A 10,048-nucleotide genomic window follows, 5' to 3' on the forward strand; every position below is an offset into this window, starting at 1 on the left:
GAGGCAAGAGTCGCTCGATCCAGTGATCGGTCGTTCGGCCGTGGCACAGGGGAAAAACAGGAAGAGTGGCAGTGGCATCAGGACTGGCTAGGGCACGACTCAGTGAGAAAGAAAACTCACGAGAGGGAGAAGAACTCGCCACTAGATGGCTGGTGAACCGGCGCTAGGGCAGAGAGGTGCGGCGTCGGCACCTAGGGCAAGGAATCGCTCGGCTCCTGCTCGGGTGTCAGCAACGACGGCTAGGGCACAGAGACGGCGTCGCCGGATCGGCACTACTCCGGCAGGGGAAGAGGCGATCGGCGCAAATAGATTAGGGCAGAGGCGTCGGTGTGGAGAAGACCGGCGTCGCGAGAGATGAGGGACGGAGGGTTCGGCTCGGGCAGAGGAGAAGAAGAAGAAGTGGAAGGGGAGGAAGAAAAACCACCGTGGCCGGCGGTTAGGGCTCCGGCGGTTAGGGATCGGAGGAGATGGCGTCGGGCAAGGAAGGGGGTGCGGCTCGGGTGCGCAAGGGAAGGAAAAACGGAGGAGAAAAGAAAAATAAATAAAAGAAAAGGAAAGAATAAAAGAAAATTCAAACTTCTCCTCACTTAAATGGGTAGCCTAAACAGGCTTTCCCCGGGTCCCGTTTTATCCCCATTAACTTGTCCGTACGAGCTCCGAAAAATTTTCCAAAAATTTCTAAAAATTCCGGAAAATTCCCTTACGATTATTCGCCTATTTTCGGTATTTTACAAAGACAATGTTAGAATATGATAAAACACAATAAGTAATAATTGACAGTCTTCGGACTGTCCGAGTCTGACTTTGGATTTCCTCCCGGAAACCCTAGGTCGACCCGACGCCTACTGTTCCCTCTGTGGGGAACGCGTCCTCACCTACTCCACTCAGGAGATTACCTGTTGTCATTCGATCCTCCAGATCGACTGGACTTTTGCTCAGCACTCGATACTTCCGGACTTTCTGCTGGACATCCGCTTCCCCGGCTAGTCCAGTCTTTCACCTGGTTCGCGACACCAGGACTTTTCACCTAGGGTTACCACCCCCTAGGACTTTTGCCTGAAGCCATCGACCTGCCAAGACTTTCCGCATAGGGTTACCACCCCCTATGACCTAGGGTTACCACCCCCTAGGGTTTTTCCTTTGCCTAACCGCAGCTAGGACTTTTCTCCACCTAGGGTTACCACACCCTAGGGTTTTCACCTGCCTAACCGCAGTTAGGACTTTCCTGAAATACTCATTCAACATGTTAGATAACAGAGAATCTTAACTTTGAATCCCTTTGCCATTATCAAAACTTAGGTTCGATCGTTGGATGCTTCCTGCACCAACAGGTAGTTCGTTCTCCGGACTAGGTCAGAGAGGGCTTGGTAGCTCGTTCTCTGGACCGGACGAAGTTGGAGAGGGCTCGGTAGCTCGTTCTCCGGACTAGGTCAGAGAGGGCTCGGTAGCTCGTTCTCTAGACCAAGAAGGCTTTAGGGTTTAGGGCTAGGAAGCTCTAAACCTACTTACATAGGCATTGGATCGGTCTGTTGACCGATCCAGTGATACTATGGATATCTGATCGGTCAACAAACCGATCCAATGATATTGTGGTTATCTGATCGGTCTGGTGATCGATCAGTAACCAAACAGTAGCTTTCTGTGGGTTATCTGATCGGTCTGGTGACCGATCAGTAACCAAACAGTAGTTCACTGTAAGTTATTTGATAGGTCTGTAGACCGATCAGGAAGCGATGGGATTCAGAGGACAATAGGGGATCGGTCTGTGGACCGATCCACCTATAGGCTGATCGGTCCACAGACCGATCAGAAGCCTCCCAGACTGATCAAGGTATGTCCTGATCGGTCCAGAGGGCTATGGATCGGTCTGCTGACCGATCCACAACACTGTCTGTTTCTCTGCAACTTCTGATTCATCTGATTTAACCATCTGGTGTGAGCTTTTTACGTTGCAGGTTGCAGGTATCATGCCAGTGCTTAAGTTTAAATTAAGGTCTATCAGAGGAATAAGACAAAGTGGTTTTTCTACTGTGTTTGGCTGCAAATGGTGCAATTGGAGCATCAACGGTTACTGGCGATCTGGCTGTGTTCTGGTTGCAATCAGCTTGACTCCTGGCTATTGGTTCAAGCTCAGAGACACCAGTGAAGACCATGGATGGTATTGGTGTGAGTTCAAAGAACCAGATGAGGAGGAAAAGTGATTGGCGACGCCTGAGTTGGCTGCAGCGATTCAGTGTAGGTTGCAGTGATTCGATACAGGCAAACGCAATGGAAAAGGCAGAGGCATAAGAAGAAGGAGTATGAGATGTTCGAAAAGATAACCCAAGAAAAAAAAAAAGGAAAACTCTCGGTCGATCAAGCAAGAGTGTTGCGTGTTTTTGAGCTCTTGACTAAGGAACTTCTTCTGGGTTTTGCGCTCTGCTTTCATCGTGGCTGTAAGCTTATTTTTCATTCCCTTTAGCCACTAATCCCTGTAAGTCTTGTGCTTCATTTAAATATTCTCTGAGACTTTGTGGAGAGGTTACTCCACCGAGAAGGAGAAATTCTTAGCCGGAATCTATCCGGGGTGTGATCTACCGAAAGATCAAGGGATCGTCCACCTTACGGACACGCCGAGGAGTAGGGGCAAGTTATTCCCGAACCTCGTACATACTTGTGTTAGCTGTGGGTTGTTTCTTTTCCTTGTATTAGTTTTTCTTTTGCATATTTCCGCTGTGCTAACAAACTTTTGTGAGAAGATTGTTTAAGTTTTAGAGGAGGCTATTCACACCCCCCCTCTCTAGCCATCCGAAGGTCCTAACAAATCAGAGGTGTCCTGGATTAAAAAAAATATCAAGACAATAACGCACAATTGCATCGAATATCAGATAAGCTTTAGTGCCCTGGGTTATTGGAGATGCTCCCAATGCAGTATAAAATGAACATTTGGCCAAAACACTGAACATCCATTATTCTATATGCTTCAACTTGATTCTTTTGCCCCATTTACACTCAACTGCTATGCTGCGACTCTACCACGCCCAACTACTGCAGTTAGAAAAACATTGACACCGAGCTTCGATCTTCAGCTACAATTTGTGTATTAAAACAATGTTTTGTTTGTTCTTATTATACTTGCATAAGAGAGTGTAGGCTGTCACACTCTCTTCATTCAGGTATTCAACCTCTTTGCCCGAAGGTTCTTTGGAAGAGAATTTAGTAGATTTCCCAATCGAAAAGGTCAAGGGATCATGAGTCTTGGAGTAGTAGTCATGGAGTTACGAACCAAGTAAAAACAAAAGTGTCTTTTTTCTCTGTGCAATTTGTACTTTTATTTCTCTTCTGTGACTCGAGTTTTCGAAAAGTTTTTAAAAGGTGAAAAGCAAAGTTTTAAAAATGAGATTCACCCCTTGCCCCTCTCATTCGTTTCAATCCTACAACAAAGTGGAAGGTCAAGACACACTACAACAAATATAACTTTATGCAACACACAATTACGTTATCCACAGCATGCATCGCACACTGTACAACTAGAAGCTGCTGAAATTCATGAGACATCGACAGTATGCGTTGCACACTGCAATTAAGAGCATTCACAATACACATCAGGCATTGCATTTAAGGGCATTTACAGCTCAAGGTGAGCGTTACGGTTAAGAACATTCATAGTGCGCACTGTGCACTGCAATGAGGATGTGATATTAACTACATATAATTATTAACATCATATAATTATCATTAATATCTATTTAAAATATATAATCTAAATTTTAAATTTAGACATTATCACATAAAATATATAGAAAAATTTGTCAACAAGGAAGCAAAATATGAATACACCATTTTTATTCATTAAAAAATATTTGAGTCAATTTTATAAAATAAAATATTAATGATGAATCTTTTACATTTAGAACTTAGACCACATTAAAAATAACTTAAAAAGAATCTATCCTCGTAGTTAACTAAAAAAATTTGCTCGCAGTTAATTAAAAAAATTTGCTGGTGCACATGATTTTTTTACCCTCTCTCTGCTTAGATTTAGTACATGCCGAGGAAAGTCTACAATGTCTTTCTTTATCCTAATAGCTTTTGATATTATATGTCCTATGAATACATGAATAGCACACTTCTTGTAAAATACCGGAAATAGGCGAATATTAATAAGGAAATTTTCCGGAATTTTTGGAAATTTTTCGGGAATTTTTCGGAGCTCGTATGGACGAGTTTACGGGGATAAAACGGGGTTCCGGGAAAGCCTGTTTGGATTACCCCATTTAAGCGAGAAAATGTTTATTTCTTAAATTCCTTTTTCTTTTTATTTTGTTTTCTCTTTTTCTTTATTTCCTCCGCTTCTTTCCCCGCACACCCGACGCCGAAACCTTTCTCCCCGCGCGTCCTTCTCTTCTTCCCCACGCGAACCCGTGCCCTAACTGCCTCTCCCCAACCGGCGACGCAAAATCGCCATTTCCCCTCGCCTCTCCTCCTCTTATCTTCTCTGTGAGCCACTCTGTCCAAATCCTTTTCGGCGCCGGAGCAATTCTTCTCGGCCGGTGAAGCCTCGTGAGCCGAAGCAGTGGTGTCGCCACCCTTCTATTCCGCGACGCTGGTGCCTCCTCTCGGCCCGTCCACCCCCGCCGGCCACCAGGTCCGACCCAGCGCCGCGGCGACTTCCTCTGCCCTAGCACCCTCTGTCTATCACGGCGACGCCACTTTGCCCTAGCCGTTGCAGTAAAGGGGGAAAATCTTGTTGTTTCTCTGGTCTCCTTCGATTTCTTAACATCGTTCTTCTTTCGGTCTCGGTAATAAGCAGCGAAGAGGCGTGGGATCTGTTCCACACCAGCCATTTGGGTGAAGGGATAGCTATTGTCTTCACCAACTGTTGTCCGATCTTCTTCTCTGTTCCGGCTCGGCACCATTGTGGCATTTGGATTTCACCAGAGGAAGCTTCAGACCTGTTTGGGCTTTAGCTATTCTTATTGAGGATGATCCACAGCTTCGGACATAACTTCCAGCAGCAAGATCTGTGTTTGTGAGTTGGCAGGAAGATACTTAGAGTGAGGTAAGCTTCGGTTGTTGATTAGGATTGTTGTTTGATTGGTTATTATCGATCTTGATTTCATCTGATCCGAACAGTGAAGAATTTCAGCAGCCAACAACCCTTGACGGCAGTAATTCCAGCCAGCAACTCTTTGATTCCAGTACAAACCAGTGGCTGTGAATTTAGGTATGGTGTAGGATAATGGATCCTTGTCATAGATTGAGTTGGTTTTAAATTAATCTAATGGAATGATTAGGGTTAAGACAATTAACCCTAGTCAATTGTTAGATTTAATTTAGGTAGGCAAATGGTTATGTTGATTAGGGTTTTCCCTAATTTAGTCTCGAGGATTTTATTTAGCTATTTAAATTCTTATGAATTTTAGCTAAATAAAAATATATATGTTGATTGGTACAGGACTTTGATTCGAGACGATGTCTCGACGAGGGATCTATTTCGGATTGGACCATTTCTTATTGGAGGCGGGTACTTTTGACTTATGTCATTTGATATGCTTAGTAATTAAATTAACATGTTGCATTAATTGTGTTTCTTATCTGTTTCGGTTAATCACTACCCAAATCTTACATGCTTGATTGATTGATTGGGTTTTTGCATCTCAGGTATATTTTACCTGTTTATACATGCTTATAGGGGTAGTGATATGCCATGCTTGACCATGTTCAGGACCTAGGTTTTTATACCTTCTGTGTACCTTTGATTCGATATGATTCGTTGACCTAGGGTGCACTTTTCTATATATATGGATTAGGTCAGGATGTTTATATGGTTATTGCCATGCATCATTTGCATGATTGCATGCTGTGCGATAGTCCGCTCCATTATTGTTGAGCACATCGCTCATTAATGTACTGCACACCACCACCCATGGGTTGTGGTCGATCTGTGACGAGTGTGTTAGGGACTCATAGGCACCGGTCCGCCGTGGGTAGTGTGACACAACGTGTTATCGCAGGGATTCCTCCCGTCTTTGAGTCGGGAGTTGAGAGCATTGCGCTCCCCATCTATGATTTGGGGTAGGAGGATAGGTGTACTCGATAGGATCCCGTCCACTCGGTCACTCGTCAGGAGTAGTGAGCAGAGTGTACGGTTGTCACGGCCCTACCCACTCGGCCTCACTTTTGTATGAGATGATCGGTGGCGTCGGGGTGACGGGACGCATCATTGGCATCACGTGCGTGATGCATTTATTGCTCAGTGTTTGTGTTCTGCGATTTATATCGCGTATTGTTCGATACCTATGTTTGACGTCATCTGATTTCCTTATCCCTGACTGTTTGACCTTATACTCGGGACTGGTTAGAAAGATTCTCTGCTTATTTCGGATGCATTCTTATCTTTCTTATCGTGAGACCGTACGCATGATTAGTGCTAGGTGTTGTTTCTTTACTTTGTATCTACCTACTGAGTGTTGGACTCACCCGCCTCCATTGTTGTTATTTTCGGGTTGATGCTGTCAGGAGTTCCAATCGCTAGTCCCCACTGCACGTAGTGCTACTCCGCTGCTGGTTTTTTTGAGTTGTTGTTTCATTTTAGCTTTTCGCTATCAAATTTTGTTTTAGTTTTGTTTGGACTTACATATGGATATTTTATGGAATCTTTCCGTTGGAGGGACTTTTAGTATGATTTGGATTTACTCTACTACATGCCTGCCTGGACGGCAGAAGAGGTAAGAAAAATCGGATTTGGGCTTTACGAGTGTAGTTGAGTAGGGTTGATTTCGAGTCAGAGTATTACTATGTTATTTATTTTATTAACTGCGTGGTTGTGACAGCCAGAGGCTGAATACATATATAAACTGCGTGGTGATTGATTTTTATTTACTGTTATTATTCCAGCCGCCTGTGGCTGAGTATTTAGTGCTTGTAGAAAATTTTTGATTGTCCGCCGTACAGGGGAGATGTTGTCGAAATTTTCTCGGACAGGGACTCTTCTGGGGGCGTGACACTTCTTTAATATTAGGATTACACCAAGAGAAACCTATAACAAGTAAAATGACATAACTACTAATAGAAACACTCGTAGACTTATACAATCCAAAAGTAACCAAATCATTTAGTAGGGCCAAAGTAAGAATATTATAAAAAGTTGAGTACTTAGATAAATGAAGTAATTCATAAAAAAATAACAGTTTCACCCTTGAAAAAGGGGAAATGACAAGAAGACTAATTAAAAGGATTCGAGGAAGTTTTACATACAAATGAATCTATAAAAAAATGACCTTTTTGTAAAATTCAAGATTGATTTAGAAAATCACTGCTAACTAATCGCACATACAATCCCTGTGAGTAGAAATGCACCTTTTCTCCTAAAATTGGGTTGGTTCATCAACAATAGCTTGACTAAGATACATGTTGGCCTCAGTAGCTTTCCTAGGGCATAGCCAAGTTGATTATCACATAATAGAATTATAGAATTAAGTAAGTATTGAATCTCGACAAAGATCGAGGAATTATCTTCCTACTTATAGCTAAGTTCGGTTTCCTATTTATTCCCTCCCAATGGATTGGGACAGACGCGTGTATATGTGTATTGGGGGGAGGGGGGCGGCGTCAGGGTGGAACTATTGATGCAATATACTATAGTTGATCGAGGCCTTAGCTAATGGACTTCCTGCATCCATAAAGTCAACTTAGCATCATGCTCCATGATTTAGGAGGCACACCAATGTGTTCAAAAGATAAAGAATTCTTTATAATTGTGATCATGCTGAATAGAAGGTAAACACTTGAATGCAGGATTAACAAAAGCAATAGGATAAAATTCATATTATTACAATGAACAAAACCAAAATGATAATCACAAAATTTACTTGGAAATGTGCAATCAACACAAACACCAATAACAGATGTGAAGAACGCATATGTAAAGAATACAAGTGACAACAAGGCTCGTTTTACCATCCTCATTACAGTTAGTGGATCTTACTAAATTTTAAAAAATAATAATAATCATCTGCATCTGTCCCATTAACATTTACAAATCATAGTAATTTAAACCTTTTTGAGACTAACATGTACTCAACTAGCTCATTATAAGCTCTTTGTTGTTTTTTATTGTCTGAATTAACTTCAATTAGCTCAGCTTCAATCTCTCCCAGTTTTATCTGCCATAAATGATGAAGTTCAGTGTAAGAACATTTATATATCACAAGCATATGCCAACATGCAAATAGCGCTTGAACAACAATGTCACCTCCAATTCATGAAAATCGATATGGATTTGTGTTGGCATATCTGAATGCACAATTCTAACCTTTTCCATTTGAACTTGTTGGACAATTTGTTACCGGAGATATTGGAAAATTAATTGAATTGAAATTATACAAAATCAATTTTAACTTATTTATCGAGATGACCTAAGCTGATAATCTCAGATTGTCTGCTGGAGCTGGTTTCTGTTAATTGCTGAGTACAGATAGAGCACCGAGTTCGAGCAGCAAAGTCTGAGCGAGCGAAACGGCCGAACAGGCGAAGGGACCGAGGCTTGCGATGGTCGCACTTTCCTTGAAACAGATTCGCCCCACCTTCGACTGTGTTTCGAGGTTTCCTCAGGTCGTCTGTTTCCCAGGATATAACAGTAAAATCACGAACGAAACCAAGCACTGATTGTTCGTGATGAATTGAGAATGCACTTCAGTGCTATCACGAGTAGTTCAACCTAGCGGATGCACGACTAAGAGAAGAATCGGGAAATGAATGTGGAGGAATTCTCTTGCTTTCTCTTTTGCTTTCGCTTCTCTTACGCATCTCTCTTTGCTCAAGATATAGCCTTCTTATATAGGAGCTCTCACCTTGCCTGCAATAAATGATCAAATTATGATCATTTAATGTTGGGTTTAATGTCGTTATTAATAGGTTTAATGTCTTCATTAATATCAAGACGTTACGAAATCATTATTAGTGGGTTTAATGTCGCCATTAATACTGAGACGTTATGAAATTACCATTAATGAGTTTAATGCCACCATTAATGTCAAGACGTTATGGAATCACCATTAATTTCACATTAATGCTTCTGTTACACTATTGAACATGTAGAAAAAAGATATTCAAGTGACAATATGTTGGTTTATTCTTTTGAGCAAATTTTGCCTCGATCGGTCAGACATTCGACATGCGCAGGTCGTGCTCGCTCACGAGTCAACCTTGGTTCGGTACAATCCGGGCCCTGGATTTGCACCCACCCCTACGTACTCACGCGTGAGAGAGTCTCTCCCCATGCATATGTTTACAACATCAATGCATGTGTCATAATTTAAACCAACAATAAAGCCAAGAGACTTCTAATATAGGACTAAACCCATGTACAATAGAGTCTCTTCGTTTCCACCTCTTTATTTCATTCACATTTCCAATAATACCTCATATGAATGGAAAACAAGGTATATGTTAGCATTCAACAGTTGAGTCAAATATAGGATAGGTAGGTTTTACTCTTTGAACCTACCCTTGTGAAGATCTGTTTGCTTACTTGGTGACAGTAGACATAATGTCCTTGAACTGTTCTGTCGTCTGTGTAAACATTGACATATCTCACCCAAGACTCTCCATGATACAACTCAGCTCTCATGAGTGTGTTCATTTTTGGCCATGAACACGCCTAGTTCTGTGATAAGTTTTAAAAATTGTGCTTCCAATTCTCTTCGAAGTATCTTCCTCACATAGGTGATCTCTCAAGAGTAGCCATCTACTCTTCTTGATCATTAAAAGTCGTGTGCTTAACATCCATCTCTTACTGATTCATTGGGTCATTTCCCCACAGTGTGCCTAGTCAGTGCAGACTAGTTGTCCCTTTGAACCTAGTTCTTGGGATCTCCAGTCAGCATAGATTGGGTGTCCTCTGCACAGATCGCTAACAATGGCATCAAACCCATTCCTCGTGATGAGCTTGCAACTAACTCTCGATTTAACCCTTGGATTAGCAGATCCACTAGATTATCCTTTCATCTCACATAGTCAACAATGATAACTCCCGTTGAGAGTAGTTATCTAATGGTATTATGTC

At 42.1% G+C, this 10,048-nt stretch overlaps 1 long non-coding RNA gene across 1 annotated transcript; it reads left to right on the plus strand.

Annotated features, from left to right (window-relative positions):
• Positions 1 to 4,334: 4,334 nt before the first annotated feature.
• LOC122000536 lies at positions 4,335 to 5,498 on the plus strand. The gene is made up of 3 exons (XR_006117165.1): positions 4,335 to 5,041; positions 5,116 to 5,206; positions 5,438 to 5,498. It is a non-coding gene; the product is annotated as an uncharacterized LOC122000536 (long non-coding RNA).
• The last annotated feature ends 4,550 nt before the right edge of the window (positions 5,499 to 10,048 follow it).

This window comes from Zingiber officinale, chromosome 7A (genome assembly GCF_018446385.1).
Source record: "Zingiber officinale cultivar Zhangliang chromosome 7A, Zo_v1.1, whole genome shotgun sequence".
In the NCBI taxonomy this organism is placed as follows: Eukaryota; Viridiplantae; Streptophyta; class Magnoliopsida; order Zingiberales; family Zingiberaceae; genus Zingiber; species Zingiber officinale.